The sequence below is a fragment of the Excalfactoria chinensis genome, chromosome 2 (genome assembly GCF_039878825.1).
Source record: "Excalfactoria chinensis isolate bCotChi1 chromosome 2, bCotChi1.hap2, whole genome shotgun sequence".
Taxonomy (NCBI): domain Eukaryota; kingdom Metazoa; phylum Chordata; class Aves; order Galliformes; family Phasianidae; genus Excalfactoria; species Excalfactoria chinensis.
Window position 1 is genome coordinate 62,401,681 of NC_092826.1, and position 17,541 is coordinate 62,419,221.

At 40.3% G+C, this 17,541-nt stretch overlaps 1 protein-coding gene across 1 annotated transcript in view; it reads right to left on the reverse strand.

Annotated features, from left to right (window-relative positions):
* Window positions 1-17,541, reverse strand: part of INO80C (INO80 complex subunit C) — a 33,680-nt gene that overhangs the window by 15,121 nt on the left and 1,018 nt on the right. The window lies entirely within an intron of this gene.

The window sequence follows — 17,541 nt, forward strand, 5'->3', positions numbered from 1 at the left end:
GAGTGACTTTATACAAAATGTTTCCAGGCTTCCATGTTCTTCCAAATGCACGCTTCCAGCACTTTGGATTTCAGCAGTGAATGTTACTTCACTGTTAATCTTGAGAAAGACAAGGCTTGAGATACAATATTATTTTTGATGAATAAATTACCTCAGCAGTATGAATTCTGTAACTGGAGGAATGAGCAGTCACAGTTGCTCTTCAAAGTCTTTTTTTTCCTTTAATCTGGTACCATTTGCTCTGTCTTAAATACAATCCCGCAGTTTCTGATTAATTACTTCATCATTTTTTCCCCTTCAGTGATCTACTCCCAAATATTCCCTTGCTTGTGAAACAGGTTTCAAGCAGCATTTGAACAATGACTCATAACAATATCTAGCATTCTGAGAGAGAGTAAACAGACATGGATAAACAGTAAGGGGCAAGAAGCGTCCTTGTACACTCAGTGCTTAATTTCTATGTACATATTGCACTTGCTGTCCTCACTGGGTTTTTCTCAGTGGGTTCAGTGCTAATCTTGCTGGCATGCTGGGCAGGAAAGCAAGGAACAGGACAACTCACAAATGTAAATTCGACATGTTTCTTTTCCAGACCACCTCCTGAGGGATTTCAGGTATTAGTGCCACTAAGAGTCAGGATAACTCATGCTGAGGTTGTGCATTTTGCTTGTGCACGGTGGCAGAGGCAACAGGCTCTGGAGCTGTAGGTGCTGCCTTCCTGGGCCCCATGAGTATCCATGTCATCTCCCAGTCCCACTGGGGCAGAAGCAGAGCAGTAGCTTTGGGATCTCTTCTAGACAACTGGAGAGAGGTGTTTCCTCTCCTAGGTAAAGGGGCAGGCTGGTGTGCAGGACTGCAAAGCAGTCTGCAATTGATAGCACAATTTGGGAGCCTTGTGCAGACTGGGAAGCAAATAAGATTGAGTGGAATCATAGAATCATAGAATCATAGAATACTCGGGTTGGAAAAGACCTTAAAGATCATCAAGTCCAACCACAACCTAACCATAGTACCATAACTAACAATACTCTGCTAAATCATGTCCCTGAGCACTACATCCAAATGGTTTTTAAACACATCCAGGGATGGTGACTCAACCACCTCCCTGGGGAGCCCATTCCAGTGCTTAATAACCCTTTCTGTAAAGAAGTTTTGCCTGATATCCAACCTAAACTGACCCTGGCACAACTTAAGGCCATTTCCCCTCCTCCTGTCACCTGCCACCAGTGAGAAGAGACCTGCCCCGCTCTCACTATAAACACCTTTCAGATATTGGAAGAGAGCAATAAGATCTCCCCTCAGTCTCCTCTTCCCCAGACTAAACAGCCCCAGTTCCTTCAGTCTCTCCTCATAGGGCATATTCTCCAAGCCCCAAGTACTGTGATCCCAGTTAAAATGCAGGGAACTGAGATAAAAGACATACTGTAGACGCATGCCAGTTCACTCAGTCAGTATTGCTTGCATGAAGGCTCTGATTTATAACAGTAGCACTGCGGAGGATTGATAGTCAGCAAATGTGCTTTTCTTTCTGGAAGAGCATTAAAGAGTTCAACAGGAGCACTGTTTCCAGAACAACGTACTGCTGCACAGAGCTCCATCCAGTGCAGCCTGCAGCTTCCCAGCTGATAATCTCAGCAGGTTTTCAGCCTCCAACTGGAAATGTCTGAATAACCTACAAATTGTTGTCCAGCCTGTTTTAAAACGTTGGGATGTAAAGCTTAAGAAACATCATTTAGTGTTTCAGGTTTTTGGTGTTTGTTTTTTTTTTGAGCTTTTACAATGCCAAATGAATTTTAACCAGTGCAGACCTACCTTTGTACTGCAAAACCCTTCATGAAAGTAAATAATATGCTGACAAATACAATACATTAGTTAGAGCCTGAAAGAAGATTCCTTGGTGAACAATTACTGCAAAGTAAATGTAATCTTTATCCTTTAACATAAGTCGAGCAAAACTCTCTCAGCTGTGCTTGTTTGCCTGGTCAATTTGTTTGTAAGATACCATTCATTCTTCACTGTCATATGTTACAGAAAAAAAACAACCAGGAATGAATTCAGATCCTATCAAGGGATCACAGTCTCATCAGTGCAATGAGGAAGTTCATGTCACTGGGAAACATGTACTGCTCAATGTGCGCTGTAACCCTCAGTCACATGAGGGGGAACTTCCCCTTCCTGTGAAATTCACAGCTGTTCTTCAGCATATTTTCACTACCCAGCCAGTCCTGTCTGCTACCCTCTGCCCTACAGTAATCCCAAATGCTTTGCAGTGAGGCTGGAAAGAAAGCATTACCATGGGCTGAAACTCTTGATATTACTTTTAAACTTTCTTTTTAACTGAAAAAAAAAGAAGTGAAGGTGTGATTGTAGTACAACTGAAGAAGCTGACATTAGTTTTACTCCAAATTAACAATAAAAAAATGCCATCAGTCACCACATTCAGTCATTTATCCCTTCTCACTGACCCTTCTCCTGACTGTCAACTTCCACAGGCATTCATGCTGCCACCTCTTCCCATGTCCCATTGGATATCAAGAGAAAACTTCTTTACAGAGGGGATTGCTAAGCACTGGAATAGGCTCCCCGGGGAGGTGGTTGAGTCACCATCCCTGGATGTGTTTAAAATCCATTTGGATGTGGTGCTCAGGGACATGATTTAGCAGAGTGTTGTTAGTTAGAGTACTATGGTTAGGTTGTGGTTGGACTTGATCTTTAAGGTCTTTTGTAACCTGAGCGATTCTGATTCCATATCACCTCCCTCTGTCCTTTGCCTCCTCATTAACCAGACACACAACAACCTCAACTGGAATGGCATGCTTTGAAAGGTGGTAGGCAGGAGGTCAAAGGCTTCTTATGGGATCACTTGGACAGTTTTATTCCTCCCATAAAGTTGTGTTTATGTGCTTTAGCTGAATTTTAACCACAACCACAGTGTGACAGGTTGGCAGCATATTTCACTATTAACAGATGTTACCCTCCTGGGATAAAGTGGAGCAATACTGGGAAGTGTTCCTTCTGTTTTGCAATCTTTTCCTAATACTATCAAGTTTTCAGTGCATGCCAGCTGGGTGGGATGCAGTCCTCTCTCTATTCAATTACAGATGAAAAGTGGATGACAGCCACTCACTGAAGTTCAGGGTTTCACCTGCCTATGAGGGTCTAAAGAGCAAAGACCTGTGGCAAATACTCAGTTCCTAAAAGTTTGCCTGGAGGAGACCTGAGCTAAGCCTTGCTACCTTAGCATTGATTTCTTTTGAGTAAAGCCAAACCCCAGGAATGAGTCTAGCTTGGACCCTACTGCATATACTGTCTGTACAGGGAGAAAACTCACACTGGGAGGATGCCTGTTCACATACTAGTTTCAATCTTAGGTTTTGGTAGATCTATTAATTTTTTTTCAATATATTCTGTTCCAAATTCCCTACCGCAGATGTATTGGTTTTCACATGAGTTCCAAAGCTTGCTCCATCTGTCTGGTTTTAGTTAGAGAGAGGACAAGCAGAACTTGTAGATCATGGAAGCCGAATTCTTTGTTTTGGCTATTCCCAGGTGGAATCGGCACCATGGGATTTGGGATGGGTGTCTCTGATAGCTCTGAATACCAGGTAGAATGAGCTTATTATGACAGTGCTCATCTGAATCGTTAATTTATTTTTTCCCTGAAGATGAAAACCATATAACAGAATATATAAAAAAGCATTTAAGGTATGAAACACAAGAACCAAATTTTGAAGACCTCAATTTGTACGTTTCTAGCATCCTATCAGTGCATACCATGCATGTCATCCCTTAGAAAGAAACACGATTTGCACATTACTGAAGGCACAATGTGATCTTCTGTGGCCATTTTTGCTAGATGTCACTGTTTCACACAGCAAAATTTAAAAATAGAATTTCAAAATAGAAAGTAAACTGAAACGTGTTGGCAAAACAAAACTTAAGAGCACAGATAAATTCTGTAAGAGCTGGAAAAAGAGCCTTCTAGTTTAAGGGAGGACAACCAGTATGGGAAATGTTGATTATCTGTTTTCTGCAAGTCATTCTTTAGTTAGTGTTAGCAGTATACCGGGTTGAGCAACTGAACTAGTCTCTGTAGTTTTCTGCTTTGGTTTTACCCTGAAATCCATTTTCCCTGTATTCAGCATTTCTAATTCTCTGGCATCGCCTTACAGTGATATCTAGGGGACTGTAGGTCACTGCTGAAAAATAAGTGATAAGAGCGGTCTGGTTCTAAATGAAGCACTCAAACTCATTGATAATAGTGCCCCAAGCACCTACTTTGGGTTGCTGAGGAGCTCACTTATCCCCAACATTTGTATGTGAAGCTCAAGGATTGTCAAAATGATTTTTACTTAGTTATTTTTGGCAGCAGATTTTCATAATCATAATACTGCAAAGACATTCTTTGTTTCATGCACAGTTGCGTTAACTCAGCCTCAATACTAGTATTTGTCTATTTATCATCATTATTAGTTCGCAATACGTTACTTTTAAAGCAGCAATATTCAACTTGTAGCAACTGACTGAACTTGAAGCTTTGGTTAAGTTCTGTGACATCCTGATGAAGCTGTGGCACGCAGCCAGGGAAGAAAATGGCAATTTCTAGAACAGATAGATAATACCTGTATTTTCCCCAGCAACCAATTACAGTGAGTGAAAATGCCACGCGGAAACACAGTACAGATGTCACCAGATCACAGTAGCAGTGATAGAAACAGACTTCCCAAAACTGGGAGAAGATTCTAAATGTCAGCTTTTAAGAGAATCCCAGCTAATACTGCACCTAATGGAACACTGAAATGAAGCCTGATAGAATTTCCCCTGCCTTTTCTGTGGCACACCGTAGTGTTTTAGGAATGTTCTTCCTTCAGAATGATGAAACTATTTCATCTGCTTATTTTGGGGCAGGACTAAAAAGATTTCAGCTTGGAACTCTTTGAATGCCAGAAAGGAAAAAATAAGTATCTTGTGTATTCACAGCAGATTTTGTTCCCAGTACTGCAGGATACTGAGAAACTCAATTTACTAAACACAAGAGAACTACAGTGCAGATCAGTGTTCTTGATTTCAGCTGGCTAGTAGAGTGGGCACCGTGTTCAGTCACACACACAGTGTAGTTTGGGAGAAGTCAGTGAGTTTCACTGTTGCCAACTCATCTTAATGGGAATGACAAGGCTCCTGGTGCACGTTTCTACAGCTAGTAATCGAAAGGAAAATCCTAAAGGTCTGACAACAAAACCATTTAAATTAGCACAATTTAAAGGAGATGTCTGAATGGTTATAACAGTAACAGTTTACAGTTCCAAGTGTTTATGAACACGTGACTCCCAAGTCCCTGTCCAGCAGCTTGTCTGCCTGTGCCACGAAACCTGCCCACTGGAAGGCAGCACTTCTTCCCTTCTAACTTGCTGAGTATTTGCGCTGAACATCAAGAGTTAAAGGATGATGCAAATTAATACAGCTAACATGCAGAAATAATCCACCCGACTTGGTGTACGAAAAGGGGGTTGGGGCTGTGGGAGTGGGACATGGAAAAAGTTTCAGCTGCACGCTAAATCAATAAAGATGCTAAATAAAGACATACGCACCGTCCAGAAAGCAATCTTCACATTATGCTTCCACGCTGCTGCTTGGAGATGAGTTAAAACAGCTTATGTTTCAACTGCCTTAGAAAGGCTGAATAAAATTTTACTCGTGCTAAAAGATTGGACTGTCACAAGGTGATGGATGGCTTTTCTGTGTTCTCTGTAGGGCATTTCAATACCATAGACTCCAAGTGCTCTTGATTAAAAGGCGACATTCCCATTTAGGGTCCCGTCACTGCCTGAGCTTCAAACCATTATCATTCACCTGCACTGGTGCTTCCAGTGACAAAATACTTACCAAAATGTATAAAATACTAATTACTTTAGTCACTTTGATAGAGGTATAAAACACCCCGAAGCAAAGCTCTATTACATTGTGTGAGGGTTTGAATGCAGAATTAAAAATGCAGCCAAAGGGAGGGTAAGATTTTAATTACATTCCTACCTCTCAAACATTGCTTGGAAAACTAGAAGAAAAAGGCCTAGCAATTCTGTGACACAAGAGCTGCCTTTTACTGGTGCTGTTCACTTATGAAAAAAAATACCCAGGAAAACTCTTAAAAATTACTGAACTTTCAACCACTGACTAACAGTCTTCAATTAAAGCTTCGATTTCTCCTCAAGAGATTTCAGATGCCAAACACATTTTCCCATTTTAAAACTTCCAAACTTGGACCAAGTTTTGTACCTTGCAGATATTTTAAGGTAAAAAGAATATTACTATTTTCTATGGGGAAAAGCCTCAAATAAAATGTAATTGGGACACAACTGTGAATAGCTGCACGCTATCCCAGAAAAGTGAGGTTTAATTTGCATTTGCCACAAAGCTTCCTTCGGCTTAAATAACTGCAAAGGAACTCTCACTTTCAGATTTCACTTTGTGGACTCAAACTATTCCTTTTTTGTAATGTTTGACAGTTTTCTTTATCAGTTTTCTTTATTTCTTTATTCTTGAAGGAAATGTATAAACAGGAGGGGGAACAGCTGTTTACAAGGGTGGACAGTAATAGGAAAAGAGGGAATGGTTTTATACTGGGACAGGGGAGGTTTAGGTTAGATATTAGGAGGAAGTTTTTCACTCAGAGAGTGGTGACACACTGGAACAGGTTGCCCAAGGAGGTTGTGGATGCCCCATCCCTGGAGGCATTCAAGGCCAGGCTGGATGTGGCTCTGGGCAGCCTGGTCTGGTGGTTGGTGACCCTGCACACAGCAGGGGGGTTGAAATTAGATGATCACCGGGGTCCTTTTCAACCCAGGCCATTCTGCGATTCTATGATATGATTGTATGATTATTAAGAAAAGTGTATCTTAGACAAAATCATGAGCTGAATGACATGCTGAAGCAGCTTTGGAGCTAAAATTTTAGTGTACATAGAATGAAAAAGCACGTTAATTCATGCTTTCTCCAAGAGCAAATATAACTGAGCCCAGCTAACAGAATATTTTGATTCCTCACAAGAAAGAAATCTAAACGGATGGGGCCTCATGACTGAAAATGTATGGAAATAATAGAGTAGCAAGAAAGATTAGAGCAAATCACAATTGATTTTTTTTTTTATTAAAACCGCTAGTACCTTCCTTTCTCTAATAGAAAAAAATAAGTTCAGTGAAGGAGTTTGGCTCAACTGCATGCTAAAGTTTTCAGTACTTCATTTGCTACAGAACAGCTAAGGCCAAAGCACTTCAGGGGAATAAAATGGTGGATTACAATATGCTGATGTGCTTTTCTCACTGTAATGCTGCTCAGGAAGCATATCAAAATCCCTCTGTCAAATAACAGACTTCGGTCAAGTTGGGAGTAGAATCCAAGTCCATGCACTGACCTGCGCCTGAATCAGAGACAAGAAAAGTAAAGAGATACCAGCTCCTACAGCTGACAAGAAAGCAATTGCCTTCTGCAAAAAATACTCCCTTTCCTGATTTTAGTTTGTTCTGTAAATCATCATCCATTTTGACAGGAAACTAAGTTTGAGTATTCTCTTCCAGGAAGGGCATTGTTTCAAGCAAGGACAGGTGCATCCATCTTTCAGAGCTCTTACCTATTTTTCTTAGGAAAAATAGATAGGTGTCATTTAGAATACTCTAATTTTATATCCGTATGTTGTGGACTAACTGATAAACTGATACAGATAACAAAACTTTACGTTTTTATCCCCCCTTTTTTTTTGCAACCTGTAGGCCCTCTTTGTCTGTCTTAATTGTCACTTGAAGCATATAAAAGTTCTGATTTTATTTCTATTATATTTCTGCTAACTGTACTTCCTGCTGCCACAATGCATGAGGAAATCTCACCCATCTTACTGCAAACGCTTCAGTCCAAAGTTACTTGCATGAGATTTTTTTCATTTATATCTAGGTATTTAGGACTTATACTGAGACTTATACCGAAACATGATGTCAGAAAGGCAAATGTTAGGTAGAATCATACATTCATTAAGGTCGGAAGAGACCATTAAGATCATCTAGTCTGATCATAAAGGTATATTGGCATGTGAAATAATTCACATCTAAAGAAATTTAAAACATCTCCGAACACACAAGAAATAACTTTCTTGTAGTGAGGGGCCCAAAACTGAACCCATGTACAACCTCACCAGCACTGAGTATAGGGGATGACCCCCTCCTTGCTCCTGCTGGCAAAACTATTTCTGATATAAGCCAGGATGTTACTGGCCTTCTTGGCCATCTGGGCACACTGCTGGATCATGTTCAGATCAGCATCAACCAATACCACCAGGTCCGTTGCCTTTCCACAGTCTTCCAGCCACTCTGCTCCAAGTCTGTAGTGTTGCCTGGGGTTATTCTAGCTGAAATGCAGGACCCAACACTTGGTACTGTTGAACTTCATCCCATTGGCCTCAGCCCAGCTGAGATCCTCTGTAGCACCTGTCCAGATCCCCTGTAGCACCTTCCAACCCCCAGGTAGATTGACACTTCCTGTCAATTTAGTGTCATCTGCAGACTTACAGAGGGTGCACTTAATGTGTTTTTTTCTATAAACTTCAAACAATTAGAGGTACATGATATCAAGAGAGCAGTAACTGTGCTTCATGCTCCAAAGGTCTAACAACCTCAACACCAAGCAGTCCTGCTTTGAGTAGCAGTTTCCCATACTTAAGCAAAACTGTAGATGCATTATCCTACAAATACATACATTTAACTGGATAATGACAAAAATAGTGATGACTGTACCAAAACAGACAGTATGTGGCAGTTTTTAACTCCAATGAAAAGGTGATACAGGTGTCCATTGTATGCTATTCTGAGACTACTCAGGGCAAAGGGAGGAGAGAGCAATGCTAATTTCAGAGCAAGTTTCTGAAATGTTTCTGCAGAAATATTTGTACAAGCCCGTGGCTGTTTGCTCAGTTGTGTAATTCTGTGGCAGTAGAAGTCACCTTGTTGTTATATGTTGTTATATATTGGAGATGAAGAACCATGGTACATCCTGGAAAGGGTCAAGCAGTTTAGTGTTTCGCATATAAACTTGTATCTTGACTGCTTATTTTGCTGGATTTAAAGCAAAACAGAACTGTTACAAGACTTGGCTTTCCCACTACACTGTAATTAGTGAACACATTAGTATCACATCCATTATCACCGGTGAGAGAAAAACACAGTATTTAGTATTTTCTGATGGGTTTCACAGGATTTTTTAAGAAGTTTTCCACAATCAGTTATCTAGCAAATAAAAACAATAACAACAAAAAAAACCCTTTTGGACAGACAGACAGAAGGAGGAGAAAAGGATATTTCTATGGCTGCAACAAAAACCAATTCTGGCTGCTACAAACTGGATGTAGCAAAAATTAAAAGCAAACTTCTGACCAATGCAGAATATTGAAGAATGATCATTTGAGACTCAAATGAACACTGCTAGTTCTAGACCAAGTAAATAAAGGTAATTAACTTAAGGAATAAGGACTTTCACAGCTGACAACCTCAGACCAGGTCTAAGGGGCCTGAACGTGTTGCGAGCATGTCAAGGTGTAATGGTGTTTTCCTGTTTGGGTGTCTTGACTTTTACAGGTAACCTATCTGTAAGAATACTGTGCTGTTCCTCAAAGAGCAAAGCAGTTCTAGCAAAGTATTGTTGCAGTGAAGGAAGAATAATAATAACAAAACATAGTCATTGGGTCTGGGGTTTCATTAAGACACTGTGGGGGAAGTTGCAGTACAACTGCAGTATCCAGAGCGAGCTATTAAAGGAGTGTAGGACTGCACGTCCAGGGAGAAGATGGACCCATCTTTATCACATAAACCAGGTGTGTGAAAGGAGATGCTCACTGAATCACAGCATGATGAGGCTGGAGGGGACCTTGGGAGGCGGCCAACCCACCTCCTCCTCTAGGCAGAGTCAGAAATGAACTTGAGCCAGGTGGCATGAGCACCTCCAAGTACAGTGATAGCACAGCTCTCTGGGCTGCCTTCCATGTCTCTAATAAAAAACCAATATCCTATAAAACAGAAAATACTGTTTTTATTAACAAAAAGCTCTTTTGGTTGTGAGCAGGCATATAACTCACATTAATTACTGCCCTAATTTCTGCATGTTCTATTTCAGCAGTATTTCGCTGTAGTCTTGATGGTTTCTGGGCATAAAGTTTCTAGGCAGAGGGGCTATCTTTTATTAAATACATCTGTTTATCTGGAAAATAAAGACAAGCTTCTGGATGGGCTGCGTAACAACTAAAAAGAGAGATTTTTTAAAGTCGCATAACATACATACGGTTGTACACAGGGTTTTAACACCCTTCTTCCTCACGGATGACAAGTACTTTCCTAACACTCCCTCCCTTCCCTGATTAACATCCCCTGTGCTCCTGGGATGCCACTAACCTTTACTCCAAAGATGGTCTAACTGACTACCTAACTACACTCTAAGCAATTGTTCTCACACTGTAATCAGGTTTGGAAGTTGCTGAATTGCTGTATGCTTGGAAGGTTGTTTGATTTTACCACCTCTACCACTTTGTTGACAATATCCATAATTGTATACCTTCTCAAACTTATACAGAAACTATTGTAGGCGTCTCAGCCTTTCCTACCCATCTTCTCACTCTTTTATTACCTTGGAAATGCATAAATCTGTAGAAGCAGCAAATAAGGCTGTAGTGATATAGCACACAGCACCCTTACAAACACAGGGGCTTCATCTACGTCTATGCTATAGTTTAATTAGATATTACTCACAAAATGATTTCCTCCTTATCCATTACAAATTTGTCTTGGAATAACAGTTATACATTCTTATTACAACATAAATACTTGTTATTAGATGGCATGTCTACCTAGCTTTTTTTTTTATTAAAAAAAAAACAACAACAAAAACATTATGAAATACATAAGCAGAAAAAAAAAATACATAAAAGAGGCCATTCTGACAACTCAATACCAGACTATGCAGTCATTCTCTTTGGAACAAACAAAATGTCCATCCTCAGCTGCAGAGGAGGAAACATTTCCATGCCTCTCCCACTGCACCAGACTGGCTCCTAGCCTGGCGGTTAGGGTGTGTGTGTGGAAAAAGGGGCTCTGAGTCCCCTGGGGCAGAGGCAGGAACAGAACTAACTTCATGTGGGGGATCCAGCAAGCAGCTGGAAGGATACCTCATAGAAAAAAAGCAAGTAACAGTGCCCTGAGCGTGACTTCTGTTCTGCTTTTGAACGAAAGGACTTACTATTGGCCTTTGGAAAGGCAGATGTACATGGTTCTGAATCCAAGTGGAAAAAGTTGCCTAAATCTTCAGGGAGAAGCAGCATCAGGACCCAGTCCTAGCATTTCTCTCTAGCATATTTTGGTGGCATTCCACATTGATTGCTGGATGGCACAGAATCACCTCTACGGGGCTGATAAGCAAGCAATAAGGCAGCTGAAGCTTTGTCCTCTCTGCCCCTCCATAGGCACAGGCACAGTATCTGCTGAGTCAGATCTTGAACTGCTGCAGTTTCCTCATAGTTTGTTAAGGTAAACTAGTGAAACCCGCAGTTAAGAATCTCCAAGCTCAGGCAAAAGTTCACTTGTAATGGAAGAAGTGTTTTGTTGTTGTTGTTTGCTTTTCCTGCATGGTCCAACTTCTTCCCCATGTTAGCTCCTGCCTAACAGATCCCCTGCGAACCAGCACAGCTCACCAAGGCAGCAGAGACACAGAGCACATTCTAGGAGAAGGGAAAGTCTGCTAAGTGCTGCTGAGGGCCCCTCAGGCCTGGTGTGAAGCTGGCAACGCTGTGGGGGTGGGGAGATGTGAAGAAGGCAGGAGACTGGGCCTCTCTCCTTTATATCAAGATAAATTACTAGGCTGGTTAACTGTGCCTCCCAAAATTGTAGGTGTGCTTTCCAGGGAGACAAGACGTGCTGTTGATGGATATGAATGCTGCTGTGAGGGCAGGGTATATTTTGCAATGCAGTGTCACAATTTTTACGGCTTTCTACAGCTCTAAGCCAAAATAAACTGACAATGTCTCAATTCAGTGTTCTTGGAATGCTTAAAAATGTGTTCAAAACACTGCCGTGCTACCAAATTAATATCTCTATTAGCCTTTCTAATAAAAAATTAATACATTTATATAGCTGCATTGCTGTTTGTATAACCGCACTGCCAATGCACTGCTAAGGCAAGAACTGAAATATTATCTACCATGAGCATTACACCTCACAAAAACATGAAAAACGGGCTGACAGCTGTTCTAACCTGCACTACTTAGTTAAATTATTGCAAGTTTTCTTTGGTTAACCTGAACCTTGTAATGTGCTGACTGGCCCCTCAGATTGCCTTTCAGGAGCACTGGCTCTCAGACAAAATGTCACGCTAAAGTACACGTGTAAAACGTTTTATAGATTGTTCTTTCAAAATAATAATAATAATAATCCATTCTGTTTTATCTCCTTGCAATAGAAGCAATGAACCATATTTATGATTTCTTTTAACCTTCTTGTATGTTTATTACCAATCCTGACACTGAGTGCAATCACAGAAAGACTCTCCATTATCTTCTAGCTAAAGGAAAAACTAAAGTTCCCTTGCCAGGATAAAGGGAGATGGGTAAATAACATGACAGCAGCGCACTGATGCCCACAGTACAAATCAATACCCATATGCTTTTACCTTTCTACAAAAAAACCCACATCTGTGTTTATTCTAAATCTCAAATTTAATCCCATTTGGTAGGGGGGACCGACAGTTCTCAGAGTCTGGCATAGATTGGTTTGGAAATTCACATGCTGCTACGATTACAGATCTTCTGTACCCTTCAGTATGTGACAAACGTTAAGCAAAGTCAATGCTCAGCTCTCAGCTTTGACAGTCTTCCTTTTAATCCAGATTGTTACATAAATCAATCCCCTCATTTTCTTAAAGCTGAACACAAAACACGCAACACTTTAGACCCATTTCCCTACAAAATACACTAATTGCTTTTAATTATTGTTTTTCCTCCTGGGGGACTGCAGGGATTCTGCTGTTTTTAATTGATTTGAGTTCAGATGTGCAACTGACAGAAACCAGTACCTCAGGAGAATCCTGGCTCTCATTAGTGGACAGCCTGAAAACAAACTGTTTCTTACAAGAGTGCAAAAAACCTCTTAGAAGGGATGCTTCGTATTTCAGCTTATCATGGTCTGCTGTATCACACAGACTACCGTTTTTGTGGTCATATGTGTTTAAAAGGGATGTATCTAAGCGATGACCCTATCTGCTTCATTCAGAGATCTGCCATTTCTGGGGATTTTCCATGCTCTGGAAAGGTCTGGTGATGTTGCAGTGTGATGTTTCATTACGATACCCGTCCATGGTACAGCTATCACAACCTGCCCACTGCTGCTTGAACTCTTGTTAGGGCAAGGCAGTACGGATTCAGATGGATGAGTTCATTCTGTAAGAGCCAAGACTCTTGGGTAGAAACGTGAACAAGAACACAAGTGGCTCAACCTGAACAGCTCACCTCAGGAATTCTTATCAGTACCTAGCAATTGGCTGCAATGTATCCTGATAGCTACTCTTTATCCAATTTAAAGCATTCTTCATCCATTTAAATCAATTTAATTAGGTTTGAGTTGACATCCCCTGGGAGCAGATTATGTCTTTCTTTGTTTGAAGCAAGCAGTAGCTTCAGATTGGGTCCAGTTCATTGGTTAAATTCATGTTTTTTCTGTTACTGTCATAACATTAAGGGCTGGGAAGTGTTTAAACAGGAAAAAAAACCCACAAAACAAAACGAAAAGCTCAACAGCATAATGAAAAGACAGCTTTCTCATAAACTGGCACGTGCATATGTACTTACACCTCCCTACTACTGTGTTGTATCAGGGTCCTGCTGTCTCTGGGCAAAGGGATCGGAGAGAAACACAATTTGTTTCTTAAATTTTCAGCTACGAAAGAAAATTATGCTTTCCTGTTACAGAAAGTCTCATCGGGGACAGTATTATGAAAGTAATTTTAGTGTTATACTGGTTAGGCCTGTAAACAAGGTCTGTATTCATAAGCAATTCATTTCTCCCGTCGAATCAGCAAATCATTATTACACTGCCATATTGCAGGAGGTTCTTGTCCCGAAACACAGTGATAGCAGCACTTTGGTGCAGTGGTTGCAGTCAAACTCCCTGATTCTGTGGTTAAACTCATCCTTCCCTAACCTCATTTTTCAGGAAATTAGAGCCAGATCAAATGGACTCTTTAAAACAAAGTTATTTTTAAATTGATTTGATGGCTTCCTACTTACAGTGATAGGCTTGGTAAAACTGCAGAACAGGAGAACTGATTAAATTTACTGATGGTTTGGAGTCCAATTCCACGCTATTTATATCCCCGGGTAAGCTCTCTATTGTTAGCTTCTGAATGCATAACAGCAGCCATGCTAATATATGAACATAGATAAGTCTTGTGGAGAGTGCAGCTCCTAATCAGGTGATCCTCAGGTGACAATGTAAAATACCATCATTCAGTTACATTTTACATTAAAAAATGGAATTCTAAGCTTATCTTAGAACTGCTCCTTTTATTTGAAGGCTGCACATTAGCGGAGCTTATTTAAGAGAACCTTACACCGTTTTGACTTTTGTATTTTCTAACATTGGTGCAGAGCTCCTGTTTTGGAGCACAGAATGAGAAAAAGGGAAGACACTGTGAAATATACATATGAGAAACTGTTACGTAAAATGGTTTCCAGTAGCAGTGCTGCAATATTTGCAGAGATAAAATCAATGTATTTAATCATGTAAGTAACTCAGAAATACCACTCAAGTCTTGCAGAGGAATGAAGTTCAATCATTACTTTCAAAATTGTACCAAACTTGCTACAGAGTTGGCGAGAGGAAGCAGGAGCATTCTTGCTTTATTCCTGCAGCTTAAGAAGCAGCTTATGTCCGTTCAAAACATGAGACATACTTTGATATCTTTCTCCAAGTGAGGCATTTACTGCGCTTCATCACTCATGTATGAAGTCGTTTCACAAGCATGTAAGCAAATACGCATTTACCGCATTTAGCGCATCTTCTTTCTTTGTCCTCTGACAAAATTATTTCCAAGTCCCTCTCTTATCTTAATGCAAATTCTGTCTTTGAAGCTTGTTAGCTGTCAGGTGCAAGCATTCTGCTCACTGGTCACATCTTAACACAGAATAAGCTCTTTTAGATGCTTCCTGTTGCTCTAAACTTCTGTGAAAATACTGCTGTGAACATTAAGGCAGAGGAATTAGTGGCATTTTTTAGATCAGTGCTGAAGATACTCATTCTACCCCAGGTAAAGTAATAGTAATTAAAAGGACAAGAGATCTGGAGACAAGTCTGCCCAAGAGCTTCTGTTACTTCTGTCAGCGGTGGAGCTGAACCAGCAGAGAAGCTATTGGAAATCATTGGGCAAAGACATCTAAGCGAATGGTGCTACATAAGCCAAAAAACAGCACTGGTTTTCACACCTGAGGTTAATATTTTAATATACATAATAATCCTCAACATTAAAAATCATTTGCTGCAGCAAAGACTGAGGTATTTTTCAGAGGCACAACCACATGGGAGGAATAATTGTGCAAGGCGAATAGAAATGATGTAATCGATCTGCAATCGTGGTTTCCTGTAAACTCATTTTTAATTTTACGTTTGGTAAATACAGGCTTTGTATCCCAAAAGCGTGTGTCTCCTTCTGTAGACGTGACCTACACGCCCTATGGGCAATGTTCTTCCAAAGCAAACATGACTCAATACCTTTGGGCCGGTAAGTCATACAAACTCCAAAGAATGTTACTTACTAATGCCTCAAAAAGTGCATCTTCCAGAAAGTAGTAACTCATATGCTAGACCATGTGTCAGAGAAACATCATCAAAACTGGGTTTAAAACATCTGCATGCTGTGTGATCCTTGTGCATTCTTATATAGTACACACACAGTTAACTCAAACTAGCTGATTACAATGCTACTACACTCAAGCAAAATTGTTTTATTAAAAAAAATAGCTCATTTTGGGTGATTCTTTGAATTCTACAGTTTTATCCTACCAGCACATCCTTCAGTGTGAGCACTCTGCTGATAGCTACTTGTGACAAGAAGCTTATTAGAGAAGAGCAAGGTAATGCATCTTGCGGAAGTCATGCTGAAAGGAAACAGTTTTGTTTTATTTCAGTGACGGAATCACAGATGTGAGGAAACTCTAAATTGGCAGCATGAAATGTATTTTGAAGTAAGCCATGCAGAAGTTACCAGTTAATGTAAAGGCCAAAAGCGTACAATGTACTTTAGAGTACATGAATAGAGTTCTCAGATCCTAAGCTGACCTTGCAGGTACGAAGAGACCTCTTGGTAGGGATCCTCTTACCTATAGTTTGCTAATTAACCAAGGAAATAATTCACTATTTTCCCATTTGTTTCACAATGTCAGTTTGTTTAAAATAGAAACCATAGCATGCCGAGCTAAAGCATGATATATTTGGCACCTGAAAGGCTGAAATGAGACTATATAAAGCTGTTAAAAATATCAAAGAAGTTACTTAGGAAACTGAACAGTCCGAAGAGTACCAACTACTACACCCAAACTTATGCTGCAAGTGGTGTGTGTTAGGGGTGTGTACTTACCAGGCAGCTAAATGAAAGATGTTATTCACGTGGCATTAGAGATTAACTAACTAGTTAATTAATTAATATATTCAGAAGGCGTATTCAAAATTCATTGATGACCTAGTCTCAACTGGTTGATCCGCTTAAAAGCTGGATAGTTTTAAAACAGAGCTGTAAGTGCTTGTTGACAGACTGTATTCTGAAGAGCTCAGCAGGCTAGAATTACTGTTTCCTTGTGTCACAGGTTTCCTTACTCAGAAAAAGTGCGTTACTCAGCAATTAACTATGGACTATGTAAAGCTTCTGGAGTGCACAGATTAAATGAGGTACTGAAGAAGAATGTACTCAGTGATCAATGTTTCTAACTGAAAAATGCAAAGTCCCCATTTTCCATTTCACTTCTGTTCAAACTGGCTCACTCCAGAGCTAGTCAGCAACATTGAATGTGATAGCAGGAAGATCAACGAGCTGTTTCTTGTCCCATTTCTTAGGTTAGGCACTTTCTGAGCCTCATTTTTTTTATCTTCTCCTTATGGGATTGATCTGAGCTGCTGAAGTCAGTGGATGCGTACGCTGACTTGAATGAGAAATTACGCCTTTCTCCACTGAAATTTCTTGAGAGAACTGCAAAAACTGTTTATCAAAACTCAGTTTGGGTAGGAGATCATGGGTTGTCTCATAATACTGGAAGATACCCATGGGCTTAAGTTTGATGTGAACTTCAGAGGACAGTTTTAGAGGTTGAAGCGCTGAAGAAGATGGTTAAGTATAAAGGAGTTTATACACACATAGAGAAACAGAGCAGTCTTTTCCATGCTGGAAATCCAGATTCTTATTGCTAACAGACCTTGAAAAAAGTTGTCAAATACAATCATGCCAGGCAGTAATTCTTCATGGTTGCAGTGCAGTTTG